We start from the raw sequence: 26,971 nt of genomic DNA, 5'->3' as shown, positions 1-26,971 counted from the left end.
ACCTGCCCTCTTTTTAACCCTGTGTGGAAGGTCACTGGCAGCAGCACCTTTGTTGATTTCTCATGTGGAAGAAGGCCATTTGGCCCAGAGGCTGAAAACCAGCCTAACCCACCTTCCAGCTTTTGGTGTGTAGTACTGAGGAATACGATAATTATCTGAGTGGTTTCTGTGAGCACAGTGATGGTTTCTGCTTCAGCGACACTTTCAGCAGCAGGTTTTGGAGACTCAACACACACCCTCTGGCTGGCCGATTCCTCTCCAAACTTCCCACCAGCTACTTTTATTCTATGCCTGGATTCTGAAGTATAGCCACACCAGACTTGAAATATTTACTCTGTGTCTCTCTCCCTGTCCAGACGCTGCCTGAGTTGCTGACCTCCCCCAGAACTTCCAGGTTTAATTACACATCTCCAGCTCCCACAGTACTTTTTAGTTTAAGTCTACACCTGCTGGTTTGACCACTTTGCTGAAGAGATCCTTCCAAGTCACTTTATTTAGGACCCCAATAATTTTATTCCCCTCAATTGAACCTCCCTTCGGCCTCCTTTTCTCCAAGGAAAACAAACTTTCAATCTCTTTTGTCTCACACCTAAAATCTTCCAATTGGGAAAATTATTTCACAAATCTATTTCTGGCCTCCCTGCTGTAGGACGGATGCTGTGAAACTTGAAAAAGTTCAGAAAAGATCTACCAGGATGTTGCCAGGGTTAAAGGGTTTGAGCTACAGAGAGAGGCTGATTAGGCTGGGGCTATTTTCCCTGGAACATCAGAGGCTGAGGGGTTACCTTATAGAGGTTTATAAAATCATGAAGGGAATGGATAGGGTAAATATACAAGATCTTTCTTTTCCAGGTGACACCATGACTTAAGGTGGGTGGGAAAAGATTTAGGAGGGACCTAAGGGGTAACTTTTTCACACAGAGGGTGGTGCGTGTATGGAATGAGCTATCAGAGGAAGTGGTAGAGGCTGGTGTAATTGCAACATTTAAAAGGCATCTGGATGGACACATGAAAAGGAAGGGTTTGGAGCAATATGGGCCAAATGCTGACATATGGGGCCAGATTAATTGAGGATATCTCTTCCATGTGGACGAGTTGGACTGAAGGGTTTGTTTCCGTGCTGTATGACTCTGAGAGTCCTCTGCATGTTCTGTAGTGTGACCGCACGCTCCTCTGGTGGCCAGAATTGCACACCGCATTTGTTGTGGCCAGCTCTTGTTTTCTTCAGCTCTTTATTGAGACTGGAAATAATTATGTCTGTTACCTTTAAATCTCTCTTTTTATACATCAAGCCATGCAGCCCCTTTTCACAAATCAACTCTGAAGCAGGTCCCCTTCTCTGCTGCACAATTTTCCACCCTGTAAAGTTTATGTCCCTGCTCTCCATGTCCTCCCACTGTAGGCTGGACGGAGCTCACATAAACCTTCAAAAATTTTAAGACCCTTTATAGATCATTCTTGTTTGTTAAAACTTTAGTCTCCCAACCTGTCTACACTGAGCCCAAAGACCAAGTGACACATTATAACAAAAACAATGTTGCTGGAAAAATTGCTGTGACAGATTATAACCTTTCACAATTCATGACGGTCAGACTCTACACCTTTTGTTGCTTATAGAGGAAGTGTGGTGCAATTTTTTTTTGTATAACATATATGTGAGTAAGCTGTCATATGAGATTTCCAGCTTCTGCATATTGTGTCCTAATGATGACAACAGGCTCAAAGTGGAAATAAGCAAAGGCAATTGTATTGGCCAGAATGGGATGCTGCGCTCAGCCGTGCTCAGGTCCTTCCTTAGATTTAAAAATACCACCATCAGCACTCACTGCTTGCTTTCATATTGGTCCTTTGAATGCAGAAAAGGTACTTTGAAGGGGACCAAACCAAAGACAGAGCGGGGGAATTCAATTACTAGGGGTCATGAGTTCAAAGTGAGAGGAGGAAAGTTTAAGGGAGATATGCATTGAAAGTTCTTTACGCAGAGGGTGGTGGGTGCCTGGAATGCGTTGCCAGCGGAGGTGGTAGACGCAGACATGATAGTGTCTTTTAAGATGTATCTGGACAGGTATATGGATGGGCAGGGAGCAGAGGGATACAGAACCTTAGAAAATAGATGATAGGCTTAGACAGAGGGTCTTGATTGGCACAGGTTTGGAGGGCCGAAGGGCCTGTTCCTGTGCTGTAATTTTCTTTGTTCTTTGACTGTGAGGTGTGAAGAACACCTAAGAAAGCTTCAAAGGGGTATTGAAGGGTTAATTGAGTGGGCTAAGATTTGCCAATGGTGTGCAATGAGGGGAAGTGTCAATTGTCCATTTTGGTAGGACAGCTAGAGAAACAGCAAATTATCTCAATGGGGAAAGGTTGAGAAGCTCTGAGATGCAAAGAGATCTGAGTGTCCTAGTGCATGAATCACAGAAGGTTAGTGCACACGTATAGCAAGCAATCTAGAAAGCCAGTTGAATACATTTTATTGCGAGGAGAACTGAATTCAAGAGAAGTGAGGTTATACTTGAGCTATCCAGGGTGTTGTTAAGACCGCATCTGGAGTATAGTGTACAGGACAGGCCACTGCACTTTCTGAAGGACGTGTTGGAAGCAGTTCAGAGAAGGTTTACTGGAATGAGTGGATTGCATTGTGAGGAAATGCGAGACAGGCTGGGCCCAGATCCTCTGGAGTTTAGAAGAGTCAAGTAGTGATTCTAATGAGGTCAGCCAAGTCTGAATTCCCTGACTGGTGCTGTTAATCTGGTCCAATGAGGGAACCCTGGCTGACAGAGGGTCTGCTCACTCTGAGAGCTGGCTCTGAAGGAGTTGGATCATTGTCAAGGACTCTCCATGTGTAAATAAAGGGTGATTTGGTGATGGGATACTGGCCTCTGTGGAGTTATTTCAGCAGCAACAAATGAAAAACATGTTTCTGAAGAAATTCACTCATGAGAGTCATCATTCAAATGGAGTAAATATTTCTGGCCTCATGCCATTATTTGGGAAGATTGTCTTGTTTGATCCAGCCTTCGATGACTGGGCCTAGTATGTGGCAAGAATGTGTTATTTCTTCTAAGCAAATAAGATTGTTGGGGGCAGATGAAAAGCAATGCGTAATTCCCCTGACAGCTTGTGGACTTGCAGCTTTTTTGGCTATTAGGAGGCTAACTTTTCCTGAGGCACTGGGTACTAAAACATTTCAAGAGTTGACAGATTTAATTAAAGAAAATTATGACTCCAAGCCTGCTTTAATTCTGAGTTGCTATTGTTTTCACTTCTCAATTTGAGAACCAAGGGGAATCTGTATTGTGATTTTTACCTAGGTCAAGATGACTTGCAGAGGCATGTGATTTTGGTTTAATCCTCAGTGAGATGCTAAGAGACATTAATCTTTGGGCTTAATGATGTAGCCATGTAAAAGTGCCCAGTAGCTAAAACACAACAGCAGTTCAAACAGACACCACAACTGGCTTTATCATTGGGAAATGCAGAAAGTGGAGCATAAGAGTTGCAAAGTATTCTGTACCAGGCCGGCTGAGCTTGGGGAACACCACCAGAGTAAAGGTAATTAGAATTAGATTTATTGTCACATGTATGAGGTGGAGTGAGATATATACAAGTCACCACTTACGTGCTATCTAAGGTACCAAGGTACAGATTCTTAAGCACAAATTCTTAGGGGGAAAAAATTGGTAAAATAAAGAAATAAAAGTCGAGTAATAACTAGAATAATCGACATATAAGAGTTCAGGATAACAGTCCCAAATAATTCTACCATCTGGTGTGGCAGGAATTTGAACCCAGGCCCCCAGAATATCCCCCAGGATATTATTTGGATTAACAATCCAGCAATAATATAACCAAACCATTGACTCCCCCAGCCGAATGCATCGCCTCATTCAGGGCATTTCCTGAACAGAGGAGCTTCAGGTCAGCCCACAGCAAAACCACAAAACAAAACCAAGCCTCGGCCAAACAGTTATAAATTTCTCCAGGATCCAGCTGGTAAACCAATGTAGTTGCTGCAAGTGTGTTCTCAAGACAGAAAAAAAATCCTACTGGACCTAAACTGAGTACGAGAATTCATAGGCCAGCGTCCAGGGGAATGCTGTAGTTAACTCAGCCACATTAGGGGCATTTAAACAGTCCTTGGATAAGCATATGGATAATGATGGGATAGTGTAGGGGGATGAACTTAGAATTGTTCACAGGTTGGCGCAACATCGAGAGCCGAAGGGCCTGTTCTGCGCTGTATTGTTCTACGTTCTATATTCTATGTTCTATGCCTACCCCAGAAATCCCACCTATATCAGGTTTGTAACAGTTTAATTGCCTAGCAACATCCAAATCAGAACTAGTCCAAATAAATATCTGGTTAAATGATCAGCTGCTTCACATGGAGGTTGATACTGGCACGTCCATTTCAGTGATCATAGAAATAATCTTCAAAAAACTTCGCTCTGGGCTCCAATCCTTCAGTATGTGCAAGGCTGTGGCTAGGCTGAAAACCTACACTGTGGAGCCTCTCCAGATTAAAGGTACAACTTTATTTCCAGTGTCTTCTGTTGCTGCTGGCTGTTGGAAAAGGCTCAGGACCCAATCTGATGGGACATAATTGGTTGAGAAAGATTCAACTTCATTGGCTTGACATTTTTTGATTAGAAAGCGCTTGCCTGTGTGAAGTCCTAATCACATACTCAAACATTTTTCAGGAAGGTCCAGGGACTCTCAAAGGAAACAAGGCCATCTTGTATGACCGGCTTGTAGCTATATATCTCCTTTCAATACCTTGGGATATCCCAAAGTGCTTTCACAGCCAAGCGTAGTCGGTGTATGGGATCAGAAATGTAGTAGCCACAGCAAGATGACACGGACTTGGTGTGCCCTCCTTTCTCTCCAACTCAGAAATGTCAGAACTCTCTTCTTTTGCAGATCAAACAAAGGGCACACATTCAAAATATCACCACACATCCTGGACATACTATGATCTGTGCCTGATTTCAGCATCTTCACATTTTGTTTTGTTTTATTCTCCGGCCCAACAAACTTCATTAGGTCAATGAAGTTCAAGGCAGCTTGAGACCACAGAGTCAAATTTCGAGAACTGAACGAGAATCCTTATGAAAGTTCTATTGTTTGTTAGTTTAATGAATGTGGGTTTTAGTGCTTCCTCTTCCTTTCTAACGAGGTTTGACACACTTTGTTTTTGAGCAGACTCTGCGGCTTCTCAACGTCTCTTTCCTCCAACTTTATCTGGTTTTTAGAGAGCATGCTCCCATTTACTTTGTCTAAAATGTAAATAGCTGTTTGCCTCATTCTGACTGCAGTCTCCCCTCCAGTTCCTGAGCCCTCACCCTATCCACTCACTCTCCCACCTTTACTTAAACTGTCAGATCAGACCGCAAAAGTTACTGAGCAGTGGTTTACATCTGAAATATTACCTGCTCTTTCATCTTGAGTGCTGAGTGACTTATGGTTTTTTTGTTACACAATATTTATGGCACAAAACATTTGGGGAGATGATGACCCTATGGCATTGTCACTGGAATGTTAATCCAGAAATCCAGGGTTCTGGGGACCCAGGTTGAAATCCCATCATGGTAGATGGTGGAATTTGAATTCAATTAAAAATCTGCAAAGATTGTTGGGCAAAAATCCAACTGGTTCATTAATGCCCTTCAGGAAAAGGAATTTCCATCCTTACCTGGTCTGGCCTACATATGAGGGATAATGGGAACTGCAGATGCTGGAGAATCCGAGATAGCAAAGTGTGGAGCTGGATGAACACAGCAGGCCAAGCAGCATCTGACTTCAGATCGACAGCACTATAGTTGACTCTTAACTGTCCTGATGTGGAAGCGTTGGAAAAGGTGCAGAGGAGATTTACCAGGATGTTGCCTGGAATGGGGGGGGGGGGGGGTGGGGGGGCGCGGGTCATACGAGGAAAGGTTGAGACAGCTAGAGCTTTTCTCTTTAGAACAACGAACAACGAGCAGAGACTTGATAGAAGTGTACAAAATGATCAGAGGTATAGATAGAGTGGACAGCCAGAGACTTTTTCTTAGGGTGGAGGTAGCTATTACGAGGAAACATAGCTTTAAAGTGAGTGGAGGTAGATACAGGTGAGACATCAGAGGTAGGTTCTTTACTCAGAGAGTGGTTGGGGCGTGGAATGCATTGCTGGAGAGGGTAGAGGAGTCGGCTTCATTAGGGGCATTTAAGCAGCTATTAGGTAGGCATATGGATGACAGTGTAAGGTAAGAGTGAAGGTTAAATAGACCTTAGGATTAGGGTAAGAGTTCAGCACAGCGTTGTGGGCCGAAGGACCTGTACTGTTCTATGTTCTATGTCCTCTGGGCCTATTAGGGATGGACAATAAATGCTGACCTAGCCAATGATATCCACATCCCATGAATGATTTTAAAAAATCACAGGCCATTTGACCTAACTGGCCAATATGGCATTTCTGCTTCATACAGAGCAGCCTGCTTTATTGGCCCTACCTCCACTCCCTCCACCACCAAAACTCAGCAGCTGTGGTGGGTACCATCTACAAAATGTGCTGCAGAAATTTACCAACAATTGTCAAACACCACCTTCCAAACCAACAACCTTGTCCATCTGGAAGGACATGAACAGTTGGTACATGGGAACAACACCCCCTGCAAGCTCCCCTCCAAGCCACTCACCACTCTCACTTGGAAACACATCACTGTTCCTTCACTGTCGCTGGGTCAAAATCCTGGAATTCCCCCCTAACAGCGTTGTGGGTCAACTCACAGCGGGAGGACTGCAACAGTTAGAAAAGGCAGCTCACCACCACCTTCCTCAAAGGGGTAACTGGGGAAGGACAATAGTGCTGGCACTGCCCGTGATGCCCATATCACCTGACTGAATAAAAACTCCTCCTGCTCTATATTACCTCAACTTATCCACATAACTTTCTGTTCACTTTTCCCCTCGATCAGCTTCCTAGGCTAAAGTGAGGGAGCACAGAGGGGAAGGGGCCAGGGAAGAATTTGAAAACAAGGTGAAAATTTTGAAAGTGGGGCATTGTGGGACCAAGGCCAGATGTAGTTCAGTGAACGCATGGAATAGGACTGACGTAGGTTTGGTGAAAGTTAGAAAATAGGCAGAAGAGCTATGGATGATCTCATAAATATGGTGGAAGGTGAGAGTTCCCCAGATGTTAATGGAAAGGCTATGTTTTGAGGTAATGAAAGACTGGAGCAAAGGTTTCTGAACTGAGGCAGGCAGAGTTGATTGGGATAACAAGGTGTGGAACTGGAATGGTAGGTTTAACGTATGATGAACGGCTAAGGATCCTGGGATTGTACTCATTAGAGTTTAGAAGGTTGAGGGGAGATCTAATAGAAACTTACAAGATAATGTATGGTTTAGAAGGGGTGGACGCTAGGAAGTTGTTTCCGTTAGGCGGGGAGACTAGGACCCGTGGGCACAGCCTTAAAATTAGATGGGGTAAATTTAAAACGGAAATGAGACGACATTTCTTCAGCCAGAGAGTGGTGGGCCTGTGGAGTTCATTGCCGCAGAGTGCAGTGGAGGCCGGGATGTTGGATGCCTTCAAGGCAGAGATCGACAAATTCTTGATCTCAGAAGGAATCAAGGGCTACGGGGAGAGTGCAGGGAAGTGGTGTTGAAATGCCCACCAGCCATGATTTAAATGGTGGAGTGGACTGGATGGGCCGAATGGCCTTAACTCCACTCCTATGTCTTATGGTCTTATGGTCTTATGGATGAACACAGCAGGCCAAGCAGCATCTTCAGAGCAGGAAAGCTGACGTTTCGGGACAAAGGGGCAAATGATGCTGTAGTGGTGACTTCACTATGCTAGTAGTTTAGACATCCACGGTAATGTTTTTGGCTCATGGATGGATATCCTGTCTTTGTGACTCAAATAATTTCCATTCCATCAATAGGGGCGGTCCTTCTGTGGTGTAGCGGTGGCCACATTTGTCTAACACACAGTAAGTCCCCAGATTGAAACAAGGCTAAAGCTTCTGTTTCAGAGACAGTCGGAACTGCAGATGCTGCAGAATCTGTGATAACAAGGTGTAGAGCTGGATAAACACAGCAGGCCAAGCAGTCTAGGTCCGAAACTTCAGCTTTCCTGCTCCTCTGATGCTGCTTGGCCTGCTGTGTTCAACCAGCTCCATACCTTGTTATCTCGGATTCTCCAGCATCAACAGTTCCTACTATCCCTCCCATTCCTTCCCTTTCTTTTAGGTTTACTGGTTAATTCCTCTGTTACCAAGCTCTCTCTCCTCTCTCCCCATCTGGCAGTTAGTTAGACACATTATTGTTCTGCTATTCTCACATTCCAATCACTTAATCCGAACTATCAACAGCCTTTCTCCCCCAGCACTCTACCCTCCTAACTGTATCTCCCCCCAACTATTGCATAAAACACTACCCCCTCTGCACTTCATGTCAGCTCTGATGAAGAGCCATGTAGACTCGACACATCAGCTTGCTCTCTAGCCACATCTGCGACCTCACCCACTGTGACCTCCAGCATTTGTTCTTTTCAATACAGATTCCAGCATTTGCAGTAATTTGCTCCAAGAGTAGGCAGGGGCTTGGTGAGTGTGTGATCAAGAGCTCATCTTGGGGTTAAACACGACACAAAGATGCTGCTTGGCCTGCTGTGTTCATTCAGCCCCACACTTTGTTATCTTACAAAGGTTGCAATCGGGGACTGGATCCGCCTGGAGTGCCAGAAATCTCAGGTACGGCTCTGGTAAATCCCAGAATGAAGCTGAAAGACCAAGTTTAAGCCAAAGCTGGCAATGTCGACATTAGCAAAAATCTAGCACACAGGAAGATGAGGCTAACAGCTCTTTCAGATGTAGACATTGATTAGAAAGCATAAGCATCTTCATGTGAATAGTGGGTACTCAAAACCAAGAAAAAAACCTATTTGATAGATTGATAAAACAAAACTTGCATATATTTATGCAAGTGAATTCCACAACCTCAGGGCACATTTTGTAACCAACCAAGCATAGTATTAAATACTAAATAAAAACCGAAAGATCTGCAGATGCTGTAAATCAGGAGCATGTAGCCTGCCGCTACACATCTCCTGTTTATAGTCACTAACAGCACACATTAACAACTACTCTCTATCCCAGCCTGAGCGTTAGCAACTCCTTTGTCTGTCCAACTGTCTTTCTCTCTCTTTGGGCTCTGTCCTATTGTTTACTCCCTACCCCACACACCTCCTTATTTTCTGCAAATAAACTAACGTTTTCTCAGCCACCATAAGTTCTGAGGAAGGGTCACCAGACCCGAAACGTTAACTCTGTTTTCTCCTCCACAGATGCTGCCAGGCCTGCTGAGCTTCTCCAGCAGCTTTGTTTTTGCTCCTGATAGCTTTAAATACAATTGGCTGGCAGGTTTTCATTAAAACATTGTTCACTGGCTGTGGTGTCATTAGCTGGTTCAGCATTTATTGCCCATCTGTAGTTGGTCTTGAGAAGGTGGCAGTGAGGCTGCCTGCTTGAACCATGTCAGAAGACTCACGACACCAGGCCAGCGCTCCAAAAGAATGTGATTTCAAATAAACTTGTTTGACTATAACTTGGCATCATGTGACTTCTGACCGGCTCCATCCAGTCCAATGCTAGCACCTCCACTTCATGAGTCACTGCAGCCCTTGTGCTGTAGGTTGCCCTACAATGCCCTAAGGGAGGGAGACCTGAGATGTTACTCAACAGTGAAGGAATGGCAATATATTTCCAAGACAGGATGCTTAGTGGCTCAGAGGGGAACTTGCAGGTGGTGGTGTTCCCATGTATCTGCTGTCAAAATCCTGGAATTCTCTCCCAAAGGGCATTGTGGGTCTACTATCCCGTATGGAGTTCAGCAGCTCAAGAAAGCTGCTTAGCACCACCTTCTACAGGGTAAAGAGAGACGGCCAATAAATCCTGAGCATAGCAGCAATGTCCACATTCCAAAAGTGGCTACAACACTCTTACAAGGACTGATTGTGACTCTGCTGGGATCTTGGAGTTCATTTTTTATTTGAAAGTATACTTTATTCATTAAAAAAATCAATACATGTATTGAGACAAACACAATTCAGTCTGTACTGTAGCATATCAAGGAAACAAACATCGGAATTTGGCTGTATCTAAACAAACCAAAGGCATCTCTCACTTGAACTAGATAACAAGGTGTGGAGCTGGATGAACACAGCTGGCCAGGCAGCATCAGAAGAGCAGGAAAGCTGATGTTTCAGGTCTGGACCTTTCTTCAGAAAATTTTCTTCAGATTTACTCATGGTCAACTCCTTGTTCTGGAAAGCCAGTAAGTTTCAGGCAGACCTAAAGAGGGTCTTTCACCGAGTTGATGGCCCTCCAGCTGCAGCTGATGTTTGTCTCTGTGTCCAACTCATATAGCACAGCTCCATGTCAAAAAACTGCTGGGGATGAACCTCAACACAAGCCACTGCATCCTACTCCAGAGTTCCTTTGTAAAGGAAGTGTGGGACAGTTCTCAACTTCTCCCGCGGCAGCCACTTTGAGGGCAGCATGTGGTGGCACGGAGAGTCTGGGTGTACATGAAGGTTCTCAAAGATGGTGCCCTTCTCACCAACCAGGCAACTTGGTACTTGGTTCTGGTGAGGAGGCATTCTGCTGAAGGACTATGACAGTTGGCCCAGGGAACCACACGACAGGACCCAGCCTCTCCACTTCCTGCTGGCTCCCAAGGACACTACGTGCTGACCACTTCTTGATGGACTTGTGGTTGAAGGTCTTTCTCTTTACAAATTTCTCCATGAAGGACAGATGATATGGAATGGTCCAACTACATGGAGTGTTCTGTGCTAACGCAGGTGGCTCAGTGGCTAGCACTGCTACCTCACAGCACCAGGGACCTGTGTTCAATTCCAGCCTCGGGTGACTGTCTGCGTGGAGTTTGCATATTCTCCCCGTGTCTGTGTGGGTTTCTTCCGGGTGCTCCGGTTTCCTCCCACAGTCTAAAGATGTGCAGGTTAGGTGGATTGGCCATGCTAAATTGCCTGTAGTGTTCTGGGATGTGTAGATTTAGGTGGGTTATGGGGGATGGATCTGAGTGGGATGCTCTGAGGTTCAGTGTGGACTTGTTGGGCTGAAGGGCCTGTTTCCACACTGTAGGGGGTCTATGAACACAGTCAATCCCATTCTTCACAACACCAGGGAACATCATGACCCTTGGTTTCTTTGTGGGATGTAGGCTTCGCTAGCTGGGCCCAGCATTTCTTGTCCATCCCTGGTTGCCCTTGAGAAGGTGGGGGTAAGCTGCCTGCTTGAACTGCTGCTGTTGTCCTGCTGTCAGTTGACCCACAATGCAATTAGGGAGGGAATTCCAGGATTGCGACCCAGCAACAGTGAAGGAACAGTGATATATTTCCAAGTCAGAATGGTAAGTAGCTTGGAGGGGTATTTGGAGGTAGTGGTGTTCCCAAATGCCTGCTGCCCTTGTCTCTCTAGATGCAAGTGGTCTAGGGCTTGCAAGGTGCTGTCTGAGGATCTTTGGTGAATTTCTGCAGTGCATCTTGTAGATAGTACACACTGCTGCTACTGAGCATCGGTGGTGGTAGGAGTGAATGCTTGTGGATGTGGTGTCAATCAAGCAGGCTGCATTGTCCTGGATGGTATTAATTTTCTTGGATGTTGTTGGAGCTGCACTTATCCAGACAAATGGGGAGTATTCCATTACAGTCCTGACTAGTGCCTTGTAGATGGTGGACAGGCTTTGAGGAGTCAGGAGGTGAATTAGTCGCTGCAGGATTTCCAGCGTCTGGCCTGCTCTTGTAGACACTGTTTATGTGGTGAGTCCAGTTGAGTTTCTGGTCAATGGTAACCCCCAGGATGTTGATAGTGGAGGATTCAGTGATGGTAACACCATTGAATGTCAAGGGGTGGTGTTTAGATTGTCTCTTATTGGTGATGGTCATAGCCTGGCATTTGTGTGGCGCCAATGTTACTTGCCACTTGTCAGCCCAAGCTTGTGTATTGTCCAGATCTTGTTGCATGTAAACACGGACTGGTTCAGCATCTGAGGAGTTGCAAATGGTCCTGAACATTGCGCAATCATCAGCGAACGTCCCCACTTATGACCTTATGATGGAGGGAAGGTCATTGATGAAGCAGCTGAAGATGGTTGGGCCTAGGACACTACCCTGAGGAACTCCTGCCGAGGTGTCCTGGAGCTGAGATGATTGACCTCCAACAACCATGGCCATCTTCCTATGTGTCAGGTATGAATCCAAACACCAGAGAGTTTGTCCCTGATACTCATTGATTCCAGTTTTGTTAGGGTTCCTTGATGCCACACCCGGTCAAATGTGGCCTTGATGCCAAGGATTGTCACTCACATTTCACCTCTGAAATTCAGCTCCTTTGTCTGTATTTGACCCAAGGCCATATTGAGGTCAGGAGCTGAGTGGCCCTGGTGGAACCCCAACTTGGTGCCATTGAGTTTGGGTGTTTGAGCACTGAGGGTCTGCGCACACACACCCAGGATGATGGTGACATTGGGTACCTTCCTCCCTCCCTTAGCCAGGGTTTTATACATGGTGTTCCTACAGATACTGTCCATCTTAGACCTCCAGACGAACGGGAAGATGGCTCGTGTGACTGCAGCAGCGCAGTTTTGCGGAATTGGCCAGACCAGCAACACGTACAAAAACAGAGAGAGTACCTCACACCTTATGACCAGGTTTTAGCCCAGAATAGAGAGGAAGCAATGCTCCCAAAATACCAGTTTCTGCCTCACTTTGGCAATACCTTCCTCCCAAGATTTTGTGCACCCGAGCACCTCTGAACCATATTCCCAACACCTCCAGGTAGTCTGCCCTCCCAGAGAAGGGGATAAAGATTTGGTCATCCCAGTCCCTAAAGAACATGGGCCTCATTCTTGCCTCGATTTCCTTTGGCTCCCGAGGCCAGTTCAAGTGGTCACAGATGCTCATGAGCGTGTGCTCTGACAGCAGGTCGGAGCAGATGTCATCCATGTATAGGGAGACTTTGACCTGCAGGCCCCAGCTATCTGGAATAGCCACCCCTGTCAGGTTCACATCCTTCCTGATGGATTCAGCAAAGGGCTCTATACAACACACAAACAAGGCAGTAGCGATAGGCAGCCCTGCCTGTCTCCAAGATAACAAAGTGTGAGGCTGGATGAACACAGCAGGCCAAGCAGCATCTCAGGAGCACAAAAGCTGACGTTTCGGGCCTAGACCCTTCATCAGAGCTCTCAGATTCACTCACTGGTTCCCTTTCTGAGCGTCATTTTGGAGACCATTTTCCACATGTACATGTACAATGTGCTGTCAAAGCCCTCTCCTGGTCCCAGCTGATGAGCTAGTGTCCGCTCCCCCATCCTACATGTAGGCAATTATATCCCTGAGGAACGTGAGGTTCTCAGAGATCGTTCTGCCCAGTAGAGCACAGGTTTGGTCAGGGTGAGTCACCAATCCCAGAGCGGACCTGACCCAGTTGGCGATGACCTTAGACAGGATTTTGTAATCTCCATTCAGCAGTGAGATTGGTTGTCAATTTCTAATTTCCTCCCTCTCCCAATTCCGACGATGGTACCTTTCCTCATGGATTCGCACATGGCACCAGCCAGAAGCATGCAGCCGGTCCTGGCTAATCAGGTCCCACAGAGCTGAATACAACATCGCCAATAAGCTGTTGCATCCGGGAGATTTATTCTTTCCCGAGGACTCGAGGGCCTTGCTCAGCTCATCCAGAGGTATCGGCTGGTTCAGACTCTCCCTTGTGCTGTTGTCTAAAACCTCTGTGAGAGAGGACAGGAGCGACTGGGCGACTGCAGTGTCGGGGTCTTCGTGTCATACAGTCTGCTATAAAAGGATTTGCTGAGTCTCAGGGTTTCAGGCTGATGTCAGGCTGTTACTGAGACATCTTTTTCCTTCAGGCTGCTGAGCACAGAGATCTCCCTAATGCACCTTCTGGAAGAGGAAATGTGAACACGCCTCATCTTGCTCCACAGGGAGATTATCTTGGACACCTCTGAGGCAAAGAGTGTGTCTTGCTGACTCTTTACCTCCTGGACACCCTCTGTGACACTGACCCCCATTGTCTGCAGCAAGAGTAGAGCCTGCATGCTTTACTGGAGTTAGGGCAGTTTTCCTCATCTCTCTCTCACCTACTTGACACCTTTGAGGATTAAAGAAAACATCTTGAGGTTCCCCTTGATTGCTTCCTCACCAATCTGCTGAAGACTGAAAGAGGGGTTTCAGGGTTCTGTACCTTGTGTAACCCCTTCTCACCTCCTCAGTGCGCTCTGGGGTCAACAGTTTCACGTTCAGCTTCTACATTCTCTTGCCAGCCCTTTGGCCGTCTCGCAGGTGACAGCCAGCAGGAGGCAGTAGTCAGAGTAGAAGACTGGGTTGACAATGGTGTGAACATGCGGGGCACAAACGGGAAATCTATCAGGTGTACGTACACTGCGCTGTGTCTGCAGGGGTGCTGTGGGTCGGTGACTTTAACCATTTCCATCAGGAATCTGGATGTGGAGTCCCGTCCACTGTTAGCCCTTCCGGATCGTCCATCCACATCAATGATGCCATTGACTTCTCTGGCCTGGACATTGCGAGGGTGAGTTTCACTGCCATGTGAACACGTGCAGAGGCTGGGACTCGGGATGGGAGGCTCAGCTCAATGTGAAATTGACAGCAGTGTCTCAATCGCTACCATCAACCCAGACCTTCCTTCCACTTTTCTGCACAGTGCTTTCATTAATTGCACCAACAGCATGTGTTCAACTCCCACAACAGCTGAGGCTATCGTGCAGGTTCCAACTTCTCAGCCTTGCCCCTTGCCTGAGGCATGGTCACCCTCACCATCAGCAACTGTCTCTCTCTCTCCCTCTCTCCCTCTCTCTCTCTCTCTGATTAAGGAGAAGTCCATGGTCCTTTGGGACCACAACAGGATTGGGACTTTACCTTTAAGGGGTCAGTAGCTCAGTTGGATGTCTGGCTTATGACACAGCATAGCCCCAACAGCATGGGTTCAACTTCTGTGCCAGTTGAAATTACAATACGGGTCCTGCTCTTTGTTTTATCTTTCCCTTTGCCTTGTCTGAGTGTCTCAGGGTAAACTCACCATCAGTTGTCTCTCTGTAATGAGAGAGCAGCTCTTTAGGATTGTGGTGGTTTTATCTATAACTGAGTCACTATGTCAGCTCCCAATGTAAATGACCTGGAGTTTTACTCTTCTGAAAACAAGCCATAAGCAATGTGGACAATATTGTACTCTATTTACACATGCATGATCTGTGGAAATTGTGTCTCTACCATAAGTAACAAGTTGCCTCATTTCAGATTTCCCTGAAATATTAGTACAAAAGTATAAATTCCCCTAAAAGAATTTAGCAGCTACTCATGAAATGAAACATCTGCAGTTTCCTGGGCAGTTTCAGTGGGTAGGGTTGGGGGAGGGTGTGGATAGGGGTGTGTGTGTGTGTGTGCACGTGTCTGTGTGCATACGTGTGTGCATGTGCCTGTGTGTGTGCGTGCATGCGTGTACGTACGTGTGTGTATGTGTGCATGTGCCTGTGTGTGTGCTTGCATACGTGTGCATACGTGTGTGCGTGTGTGCGCACGCGTGTGTGTGTGTGTGTGTGTGTGTGTGTGTGTGTGTGTGTGTGTGTGTGTGTATAGCAATTACATCCTGGCTGTTATTACTGTTATTGACCATACAACTAACACAAGGAGAGACTAGTCATTTCCTCCATCACTGCCAAATAAGGATTTGCTTGCTTGTTTTCCATACTGTGAATGTAACCCAAAAATGTCAAAAGCAATACAACACTTTGTTTGTGAACCTGTTTCAGGATGTCCTAAGGTCCTGTGATGGGTGAAATAGCTCCACAGAGGCCTGTATACCATCACCCTATGTTTATACAAGGAGAGTCCTTGACACTGATCCAGTTTCCTTAGAGTCAGCTCTCAGCGTGAACAGGATGTCCAACATCTGCATCCTTTCTGTCAGCTAAGGAACTAGGTTCTGAGATCCACCTTGCTGACCTTCTTACAAGCACTGCAACAGGCAGGTCAGAAATGTAAATCCCTTCAACTGGAATACCGCATGGGAACTGACGGTAATTGGAACTCAAACATCTAGTGTACATGAAACTAGATACTGCAACTTTTCCTGATAATGGGTTCATTTACAGATGTAGCTTGGCGTCAGCTACCCATCCAGTGTTCCCTCTTTGTAGATTTATTTTTCCCTTTACTTTTAATACAGGATGTGGGCCTCACTAAAAATGTCAGCATTGGTTATCTGAGTAATTGGTTCAGCCATTCGGAGAATGGTTAAGAGCTAATTACATTGCTGTTGGTATGGAGTCACATGCAGGCCAGATCTGGTAAGGGTGGCAGATTAAAAGATATCAGTGAACCAGATGGGTTTTGACAAAGTTCGATGGCAGTTTTATGGTCACCAGCACTCAGACTTTTTTTTATATTTCAGAACTAAATTTAAATTCCACCAGATGCCTTGGTGGGGTTGAATGCATATTTCCAGGGTATTAAGGACCACTGAATTACTAGCAGCGTGACATTTGTTAAGATCTCAACTGATGTTACTATTGGACAAGTAAGATCCCAGAATGAAATCTGACTTGATAGATCATATGTATTTTTATAAAGTCACTATGGCGATCAGTCACTATAATATAGTCACATGGGGCTGTTCTTTACTTATGTACCAGAACATTTCTTCACACAAAGGAAGAAATTAATTTAAAAAAAACAATCTAAATGTAGAGCAGTTAAGTGAAATCTTACAGCAACATAGCAAAACAAAGTTTTCAATCTATTTTCAATCTTTAAAGGAGAGGAAATGATCTAGTGGTATTATCATGGGACCATTAATCCAGAGACCCAGGTAATGTTCTGGGGACCTGGGTTTGAATCCCTACCACGGCAGATGATGGAATTTGAATTCAATAAAATACCTGGAATTAAGAATCTAATGATGATCGTGAATCGGTTGTCAGGGAAAAAACCACCTGGTTCACTAATGTCCTTTAGGGAAGGAAACTGCCATCCTTACAAGTGAGGTTAAAATTGTATCAGAGATAATGGGAGCTGCAGATGCTGGAGAATCCAAGATAACAAAGTGTGGAGCTGGGTGAACACAGCAGGCCAAGCAGCATCTAAGTAGCACAAAAGCTGACGGTTCGGGCCTAGACACTTCTTCCAGGGATGCCTAACCTGAAGAAGTTACCCTCCTCTGCCCAGATAAACCTCAGGGGATCTCTCTCCCACTGCAACTCTCTTGTCTGCCTCCCACTCTCTCCCTATTTATTTCTGAATCCTCTCCCCATCCCCCTTTTCTGATGAAGGGTCTAGGCCCGAAACGTCAGCTCTTGTGCTCCTAAGATGCTGCTTGGCCTGCTGTGTTCATCCAGCTCCACACTTTGTTATCTCACCGTCCTTACCTGGTCTGGCCTACATGTGACTCTGAACTGCCCTCTGGACAATTGGGGATAAATGTTGCCTGGTCAGTGACACCCTCATTCCGTGACTGAATAAAGTAGAAAAAAATAAATTCCTGGTACTGGGGAACAGCCCTGAGTTAGTACATACCATTGCTCAAATCCTTTGGGTACGAATCAAATAACTCCTTAAAATTTCTTTGCTATGAACTGTGAAGATGATTCAATGAATCTTTTCCAAATAAACCAACGTGAAATCTTCAGCAACTCTGAGATCCAAAGCTTCATTCCAATAACCTGCAGATTTCTAACCAATCTCTCTGGGTTTGGAAATTTCAAAAATTAAAACTTTTTTCTTGAAGTGGCTGTGTTCTCCCTATCCTTTCCTACATTCCTATAAAGAGAGAAAATTAAAACTTGCGCTGACTCCAGGCATGTCTCCTCCAACATGCCATAAATTAAACTTTCCCAATCTAAAATCAATCTTTGATTATTCTGACCTGAAAACAAGCTTTCATATTTAATCTACCAGCCATAAACCCCTGGTATAAACATCGCCTTCCATTAACACTTCAGATTTCTGCAGTGGCCCACTCACTGGATTATGTCATTGTTTCAGAAGGACTTTCTGATGATTTTTTAAAAACTCCCTTCACAAAAATAACCAACACCCATATACCACTAGTCTGATAACCAAACTCAAATTTAAATTTACATATATCTCACACATTTAATCACACACTACCGCAATGCCACTCTCCCTTTAAACCACTGGACCACCAGCATTAAAGTGAATAGTCTGCTTATTTATCTCATCACTACTTGTGGGATCTAGACATGTGCAAGCACTCTGGCTGACACACTCCAACTGTATTCACATTTCTAAGGTGAGTCACTGTGTGTAATGCTCTTCGAGACACCCTGATCAGATCAGCAGGACAGAAATGTGTTGAATTTGGCAAATGTAACACAGACCACAATTAGAGAGGAGACTTTTGTCTCTCATCTTCTCGCACTGCAGTTTTATTAATCAGTGCAAATACCTTGTCCAACAAGGAGTTGAATTTATGATGCCTCTCTGCCAACAAACTGTTTCCTCTTGTCCAGAAAACAACAGAGTTTGAAATTCCACTAGGTAGGATTGAACCCCTATAGAATTAGCCTGGAGCTCAGGATTATTGGCCCAGTCACTTTCCCACTGTCACACAGTCTTTCTATTGCCCTGTTAATTGGGTTTAACCTTAGATTGCTGGCCCAGAGCAAGGGTCACTGCACTAGTTTAAACATAATGTGTCTGAGTTTGATCTATCTATCACACGTATTTTGTTACAAAATACAGTGGAAAGTGTTATGTGGCATTACCACTGTGGCTGGCATCACAAGGGAATATTCAGTTGGGGTGGCTGTTGAGACTGACTGGTCATTTAGTTGTCGTCATGTTCATGAAGAAGCAGTCTTAGGCTAGTGAATTAATCAGCACTTAATATCAAGATAATGTCATCTCTATCATCCACAATGTCAATTTCAGCAACTACAAGTGAGCATTGGAGTCTGCAAGTTCCCTTCAGTCTCACACCATTTTGATTTGGAAACATATCTCCGTTCCTTCATTGGCACTGGGTGAAAATCCTGGAATTCCCTCCCTAACAGCATTGTAAATCTCCCTACAGCACATGGGCAGCAGCATTAAGAAGGCAACTCACCACCAGCTTCTTCAGGGCAGATAAGAACGGCACCAAATATCGCCCATGCCAACAATGCCATAAGGAGAAAAATATTTCCCTCCTCCCCCACTCTTGTAGAGTTTCTAAGCCAATATACTTGATGATGACTATAGTTATTGTTTGTGACAAATCCTATTAGTCAAGGGAATGAGGTTAAAGAGTGAGATTGGGTCACTTTCCTATTCTGGCTCACCAATTGCTGGTAATGACCTTTGTCAGAGCATTCAGAAATGTCAGAAGCTTCCTGTAACATTGGGCAAGGCCATCAGGTTGCACGTGGGAATTGAATTGTGATGGTGAATGTCTCTCAGACAATTACCCATATTTATTCTTTCAAGGGATGTAAATGTTGCCAGGAAAGCCAGCATTTATTGCCCATTTCTTATTGCCTTGGAGCTACGTGGCTTTCTCAGGGGGAAGTTAAGTGCCAACCACATTGTGTGGGTCTGGAGTTACATGTGGTCCAGACTGAGTAAGGACAGCAGATTTCCTGCCCAAAAGGACATTGGTGAGCCAGATGCCAGCTTTCAATGTGACGTTCATTAACTGAACTGAATTCCACCAGCTGTTATAACCCTGTATCAACTACCACGTTAACCTGGGACCCTCTAGAGTCCTAGTCCAGGCACATTACCTCTTAGTTATCATCTCACCCCATCTCCTGATGACTTGTCAATGGAAATCTGAGTGGCCATACTCAATGTTTTCTGGAAGCTGAACTCAGTGGACTCTCTGTTTTGCACAATGTCACTTTAGCCTTCAAGCATGATAGAAAACCAAAAAAAGGGTTGAAGTGATTTTGGAAAAGTTTGATTATTTGCGTTTAGAATTTCTATTTTTGATCTAAGGGTAAACCTCAGAGAAATGCACCCTTCATTCAACAGCAAAATGTTTCCCCACAATCGATCTCCAGTTGAGTCAGGTCACTCCTACAAACCTGTGGAATTATCTATCACAGGAGGCTGTGGAGGCCGAGCCACTGAATATAATTGTAGAAAGAGATTGATCTATTTTGAATTTGTAAAAGGGTCTGGGGAGAAAACTGGAATATAGCAGTAAGATAGAGGATCAGCCATAATCATACCGAAGAGTGGAAAAGACTAAAAGGGCTGAATGGCCTGCTCTTGCTCCTAGTTTCTACAATTCTGTAAAGCATTAAATTAGAGGATGTTTCACGGCTGTGAATCTCCATTGATGAAGAAATGAAATGGTACCTCACAACGAGTTGGGGAAACCATCACGTTTCCTTTTATAATATTGTCATTGGCATGATTTCCACACACTCGCCAGGGAAAATGATCAAGATCAGCCCTGCTGCCATCATCAATGTCAGCATCCCCACCATCTCCACCAACACCACTGTCCCCACTATTTTCACCATCCCCACCATCTCCACCAACACCATCCCTACTGTCACACCATCACCACCATCTCCACCATCACCACCAGCCCCACCATCTCCGCCAACTCCATCATCTCCACCAATACCACTGCCCCCACCATCTCCACCATCCCTACCATCTCCACCAACATCATCCTTACTGTCACACAATCCCCACCATCCCCACCATCCCCACCATCTCCACCAATACCACTGCCCCCACCATCTCCACCAACACCATCCCTACTGTCACCACCATCACCACTATCTCTACTAACACTACTGCCCCTACCATCTCCACCAAGACTATCACTAATGTCACCACCATCTCCACCATCACCACCATCCCCACCAACACCATTGCTACTGTCACCGCCGTCACCACCATCTCCACCATCCCCACCAACCCCACCATTTCCACCATCTCCACCAACACCACTGTTCCCACATCTCCACCATTCCCACCATCTCCACATCATCACCATCTCCACCATCACCAATACCTCCATTAACACCATCACCACTGTCCCCATCATCTCCACCATCAGCACCATCCCCACCGTTTCCAATATCTCCACCATCTCCACCAACATCACTGTCTCCACAATCCCCACCATCACCACCATCCCCACCATCTCCACCATCACCAATACCTCCATTAACACCATCACCACTGTCCCCGTCTTCACCACCATCTTCACCATCCCCACCATCACCATCCCCACCGTCACCACCATCTCCACCATGATTTTGTACTACACTCTGTGGCATACTGACCAAAACATGGATGAGGGATTCGTGGTTAGTTACTTTAATTAACACTAAACAAAAAAATGCAGAAATACAAATTTCATAAGTTAGAGACCATTCAACTTTGCAGCCGACAGCAGCATTCAATAAGGCGATAGCTGATCTGACTGTGGCTTTAACTCCACTTTCCCACCGACCTCTTTGTTGGCCAAGATTGTTTTTGTCTGTCAATGGCCCACACCTAACCATTCCTGGGGAGGAGAGCTACAAAGATTCTTGAGCTTCTGAGAGAATATAAACCCTCCTCATCTCTGTCTTAAATGGGATAGCTCTCATTTTTAGGCTGTGTCCCCTACTTCTAGTTTCTCTCACAAGGTGAAGCCTCTTTTCAGCACCAAATATTTTACATTCCCCAAAGCATTATGCACATTATTGAGAGGATTATTTTGAACCAGATTGTTGACTGTTAAAAATCAGAGGACTGGGTTCTCCCCTCTGGCTTGGCAACCCTTTGGGGGCAGACGTTCACATTATTTTGAGATGGACATCCAACTGTGATTTCTACCAATATAAAATCAGAAATTTCTAGAAAATTTCAGCTGAGCTGCCAGCATTTGGGAAGGGAAAGTGGAAGTAATGTTTCCCTTCTTCAGAATTACCATGTTTCTAATTTCAGGATCTGATGTTCTTTGCTTTTTTTCTATTTTTGTGATTTCCTCTGAATTTTTTTCCCTTAATTCATTTACAGGATGAGGGTGTCGCTGGCATGGCAGCTTTTGTGGCCCATCCCTAATTGCCCAGACAGCAGATCAGAGTCAACCACATTACTGTGGGTCTGGAGTCACATGTAGGCCAGATGAAGTAAGGATGGCAGTTTCCTTCCCCTAAAGGGCATTAGTGAACCTAAGATAACAAAGTATGGGGCTGGATGAACACAGCAGGCCAAGCAGCATCTCAGGAGCACAAAAGCTGACGTTTCGGGACTAGACCCTTCATCAGAAAAGGGGGATGGGGAGAGGATTCTGAAATAAATAGGGAGAGAGGTGGAGGTGGACTGAAGATGGATAGAGGAGAAGATAGGTGGAGAAGAGAGTATGGGTAGGGAGGTAGGCAGGGGATAGGTCAGTCTGGGGAGGACGGACAGGTTAAGGGGGCAGGATGAGGTTAGTAGGTAGGAAATAGGGGTGCGGCTTGGGGTGGGAGGAGGGGATAGGTGAGAGGAAGAACAGGTTAGGCAGGAGGGGACAAGCTGGGCTGGTTTTGAGATGCAGTAGTGGGAGGGGAGATTTTGAAGCTGGTGAAGTCTACATTGATACCATTGGGCTGCAGGGTTTCCAAGCGGAATATGAGTTGCTGTTCATGCAACCTATGGGTGGCATCATTATGGCATTGCAGGAGGCCCAGGATGGACATGTCGTTTAAGGAATGGGAGGGGGAGTGGAAATGGTTCGCGACTGGGAGGTGCAGTTGTTTACTGTGAACCGAGCATAAGTGTTTTGCAAAGCGTTCCCCTACGCTCAAGCCGCACCTCCATTTCCTACCTACTAACCCCATCCCACCCCCTTGACCTGTCCGTCCTTCCCGAACTAACATATCCCCTCCCTACCTCCCCACCCATACTATCCTCTCCACCTACCTTCTCCTCTAGCCATCTTCAGTCCACCCCCCCTCTCTCCCTATTTATTCCAGAACCTTCTCCCCATCTCCCTTTTCTGATGAAGGGTCTATGCCTGAAACGTCAGCTTTTGTGCTCCTAAGATGCTGCTTGGCCTGCTGCGTTCATCCAGCTCCACACTTTGTTATCTTGGATTGTCCAGCATCTGCAGTTCCCATTATCTCTGATCACAACATTAATGAGCCTGATGGGTTTTTCCGACAATCAACAATAGATTCATGGCCATCATTAGATTCTTAATTCCAGATATTTATTGAATTCAATTTCCACCTTCTGCTGTGGCAGGGATTTGAACCCAGGTCCCCAAAACGTTATCTGGGTTTCTGTATTAATAGTCCAGCGACAATACCACTTGGCCATCTCCTTCCCATTGTTAAATGAGTGGCTGGAGGCCAATCTCAAGGACAATAGCAGCTCGCGAGGCGAGACCCTGTTTCTGAGATGGAGCACCAGGTTACCTTGGTAGGTGCCTGAAGGCACATGTCTCATTTCTAAACTTTAAATTTATAGTGCCCTTAGTGCCTGAAGCTGACCACGCTGGGAAGCTTCCACACTCACATGCAGCACTGGGGCCCTGCCCTGCTGCATGAAAATCCCAGCAACTACATTTTTCCTTAACATCTCTGGGAGTATGGAGGGCAACAGCAATGTTCCCATCATCCCACAGCAGTCAGTCTTAATGGAATTTAACAGGTCGACTCTCTACCCACTGCCTGCAATAATTCTCACCTGCTCTTTCCCCTCGGGAAAATGGCTCAGGATTAGGGCAGAGCCAGGGATGGCTGCAGCACTGGGTTTAGATGTAATCCCTTGATGCCATAGTGTCAGCCATTCAGAGGGGCAAGGATTACAGCAGGGCTCACTAAAATGAGCTGCTCGCCTTCCAATTTGCCAAGCCTATTCACCAAACAGTCCACAGACTCTAGTTGACATTGCTGTCTTTGAACAGGTTAAACAGAACTCAGGATTGAAGCTGGGTGATCTCTCCAGCAAAATGTAGCCATGCACAGTCAACAAACATGGATAGGCCAGCCAGCCCTTTGAGCCTGCTCCGCCATTCAATAACAGCTTGGCAGATCTGGCTTCAGCCTCAACTCTGCATTCCTGCACATCTCCAACAATCTTACATCCTCCCCCTAATTGACAATCAATCTAATGCAGCCTTAAGCTATTTAAAACTCTCCATCCATTGCCCTTTGGGAATTCCAAAGACTTGCAATCATCTGACAGAAAGAGAAGTTCCCGCAGCTTTGTCTTGAATGGTGACCCCTTAGTTTTAAGCCCTCGAGCTCTAGATTCTCTTATAAGAGCCGAACATCCTTCCTATATCCACTTGGTCAAGTCGCCTCAAGATCTTCTTCTAAACACCAGAGGATACTGGCCTAGCCTGTCTTGTCTCTTCTTTTAAGGCAATTCACTCATTCCAGGTATTAATCCAGTAACTCTTCTCTGAGTTGCTTCCAACACATTAACCATCCTTCTATATGTACAGGGACCAGTAAAATACACCATACTCCAGATGCAGTCTCACTAATAAGCTATACAACTGAAATATAACCTCCTTACTGTCAGTAAATGTGAAGCAGGAAAGTCAAGCACTTGTGATGAAAGGTTTCAGCCCAAAACGTTAGCTTTCCTGCTCCTCGGGTGCTGTTTGACCTGCTGTGCTTTTCCAGCTCCATGTTTATTGATTCTAGCTTCAAGCCATCTGTAGTCCGTACTGTCTACAAATTGCTTATAACCTTCATACCCTTGTATTCAATTCCCCTCACAATAAATCATAACCTTCTATTGGCTTTGCTGAATAATTGTGGATTGGGTGGCTAAATGACACAAATTCTTGTTGTGAATTCAACCTGAGTCATTTAGAACATGGATTGAAAATGAAATTGACAAGTGGAGTTGTGTTTATGTAGTGTCTTTCATGACCACAGGACGTCCTAAAGTGCTTTACAGTCATTGAAGTAATTTTACAGGATAGTCTAATACAGGGAAGACCGCAGTCAATGGCCACTTTGCAAGCTCCAACAAACAGTACTGTAAGATTGACTTGGGTAAACTGCACTGTTTATTGAAACCCCATTGTAACTGAGAGATTGAACAAAACAGTGGGGAAAGGAAAGGATGTTTAGATCTCCAGATTCACTGATCGGTTGTATGGTAATCTAAAGGAGCAAAGCAATCATTTCTCCCTTTTAAAACCCACCTGATCCTTCAATCTACTAGATGCAGGGGAATGTGAATCAGGCAGGGGCATCTAACCCACCCTACCTGGTAACACGCAGCTCACACGTTGAATGTGGGCTCCCGGGTGCTCCAGTCTCCACTGCAGCCTGGAAGAACACAACAGTCATGCAGAAGGTCAGTTTGAAAGGTATCAGCCGTGATTCAGTGCTCAATAGTGTCACATCTGATTCAGAAGGTTGAAGGCTGTCCCCATTCTGGACGCATGAACATAGAAATAAGACTGACACGTTTGCTACAGTACCACATGCCGGAGGCCCTGCCATCTGGATGAGACTTTGGCTGATGCCCTACTTGTCCAATCAGCTGGATGTAAGCAATCCCATGTCAGATCTGGGAAGAAGTAGCCAGTTTTCTCCCAAATGTCTTGGTCACAATTAATTCTTCATTTAACATCAGTAATAGCTGGTTATTTGCTTATTCCCACATTACAGTTTGTGGGAGCTTGCTGTGCAACAGTTTGCTGCTATGTTTTCCACATTACAACAGTAACTGCACATCAAAACACATTATTGGCTGCTATTTGTGTCAGGCAGCTTCGACATCAGGTCAAACAGTTCTGGAATAAAGACTGCAAATTTAACATGTTCTAGTACAATTAACTCTTACTGGAAAGTATATGTAGTGTAAACATTTGTATATAGCTGAGTGTGTAGTTGTGTGTGTGTGTGTGTGTGTGTGTGTGTGTGTGTGTGTGTGTGTGTGTGTGTGTGTGTGTGTGTGTGTGAATGAATTTGTGTGTGTGAGAATGAGTTTGTGTGTGTGAGAGCTTTTGTGTGTGTGTGAGAGAGAGTTTGTGCGTGTGCGTTTGTGTGTGTGTGTATGAGTTGGTGTGTGTGAGAGTTTGTGTGTGTATGCGTTTGTCTGTGTGTATGAGTTAATGTTTGTCTGTGTGTGTGTCTGTTTTAACACAGCTATGTGTGAGTGTTTGTGTCTTAGTGTCCGTGTGTTTCACTGTGAGCATGTGTATGTATTTGTTTTGTGTGTGTATGTGTTTGACTTTGTATGTGTGTGCCTGTGTGTTTTTGAGTGCATGTACGAGTGTTTGTGTCTGAGTGTGTGTTCTTGTTTGAGTGTATGTATTTGTTTGTGTTAAAGTGAGTATTTTTGCATATATGTGAATGGTTGCGTGGTATAGTCTGTATGTATATGAGAGCTTATGTGTGTGTCTCAAATATGAATATGTGAACAAACTGTACAACAATCTACAAAACATATATTAATATTGTAAAAACAGCCAATAAAGGTTCCTTACCCTGAAATGTTTCTTCTCCTATCCTCTGTGAGGTTTCCACATTGCGGGGCGAAAGCAGCAAGCGGTTAGAAATTTCTCCATGCTGTATCTGACTGTTCTGCTCTGAGCAGTGGCGTTTACTGTATGTGCTTTAGACTTCCTGTTCAGGATGAATGAGACATCAATTGCTGAGCAGCTTCCTGCTTCTCACCAGGCTCAAACTTCCCCTCCTTAACCTACACAACAGTGTAAGCCGACATAACAATAGTCACTGCACTCTACAGGTAGTTCACACTGTGAAGTGATTTGACAAGAGGCAATGACTTCCAGTAATTTATGATTTTCTTTGAGATTTTCAAGATCCACAGTTCTTTGTTTCTTGCTCTTTGGATATTTCTTCCCGATTTCCATTGGCTCTAGTTTTGTTCAGGTTTCTTGAGGCTGAACTTAGTCAAATGTTGTCCTGATGTCAAGGGTAGTCGTTCTCGCTTCACCCC

At 45.2% G+C, this 26,971-nt stretch overlaps 1 protein-coding gene across 2 annotated transcripts in view; it reads right to left on the bottom strand.

Moving 5' to 3' along the window:
- The window catches only part of LOC125465790 (tyrosine-protein kinase JAK2-like), a 125,709-nt gene extending 99,084 nt beyond the window's left edge, over positions 1–26,625 (bottom strand). Inside the window, exons 1-2 of one of the 2 annotated variants that reach the window (XM_048559648.2) lie at positions 26,496–26,625; positions 25,268–25,329 (exon numbers count right to left, since the gene is read on the bottom strand). The gene's annotated coding sequence lies outside the window, so the exon portion shown is untranslated. The remainder of the gene's footprint in view (positions 1–25,267; positions 25,330–26,495) is intronic. The other variant, XM_048559647.2, reaches the window with a different exon arrangement.
- Between the last annotated feature and the right edge of the window lie 346 nt (positions 26,626–26,971).

The sequence above is a fragment of the Stegostoma tigrinum genome, chromosome 30, assembly GCF_030684315.1.
Source record: "Stegostoma tigrinum isolate sSteTig4 chromosome 30, sSteTig4.hap1, whole genome shotgun sequence".
NCBI lineage: Eukaryota > Metazoa > Chordata > Chondrichthyes > Orectolobiformes > Stegostomatidae > Stegostoma > Stegostoma tigrinum.
This window is presented reverse-complemented; position numbering and strand designations above follow the sequence as displayed.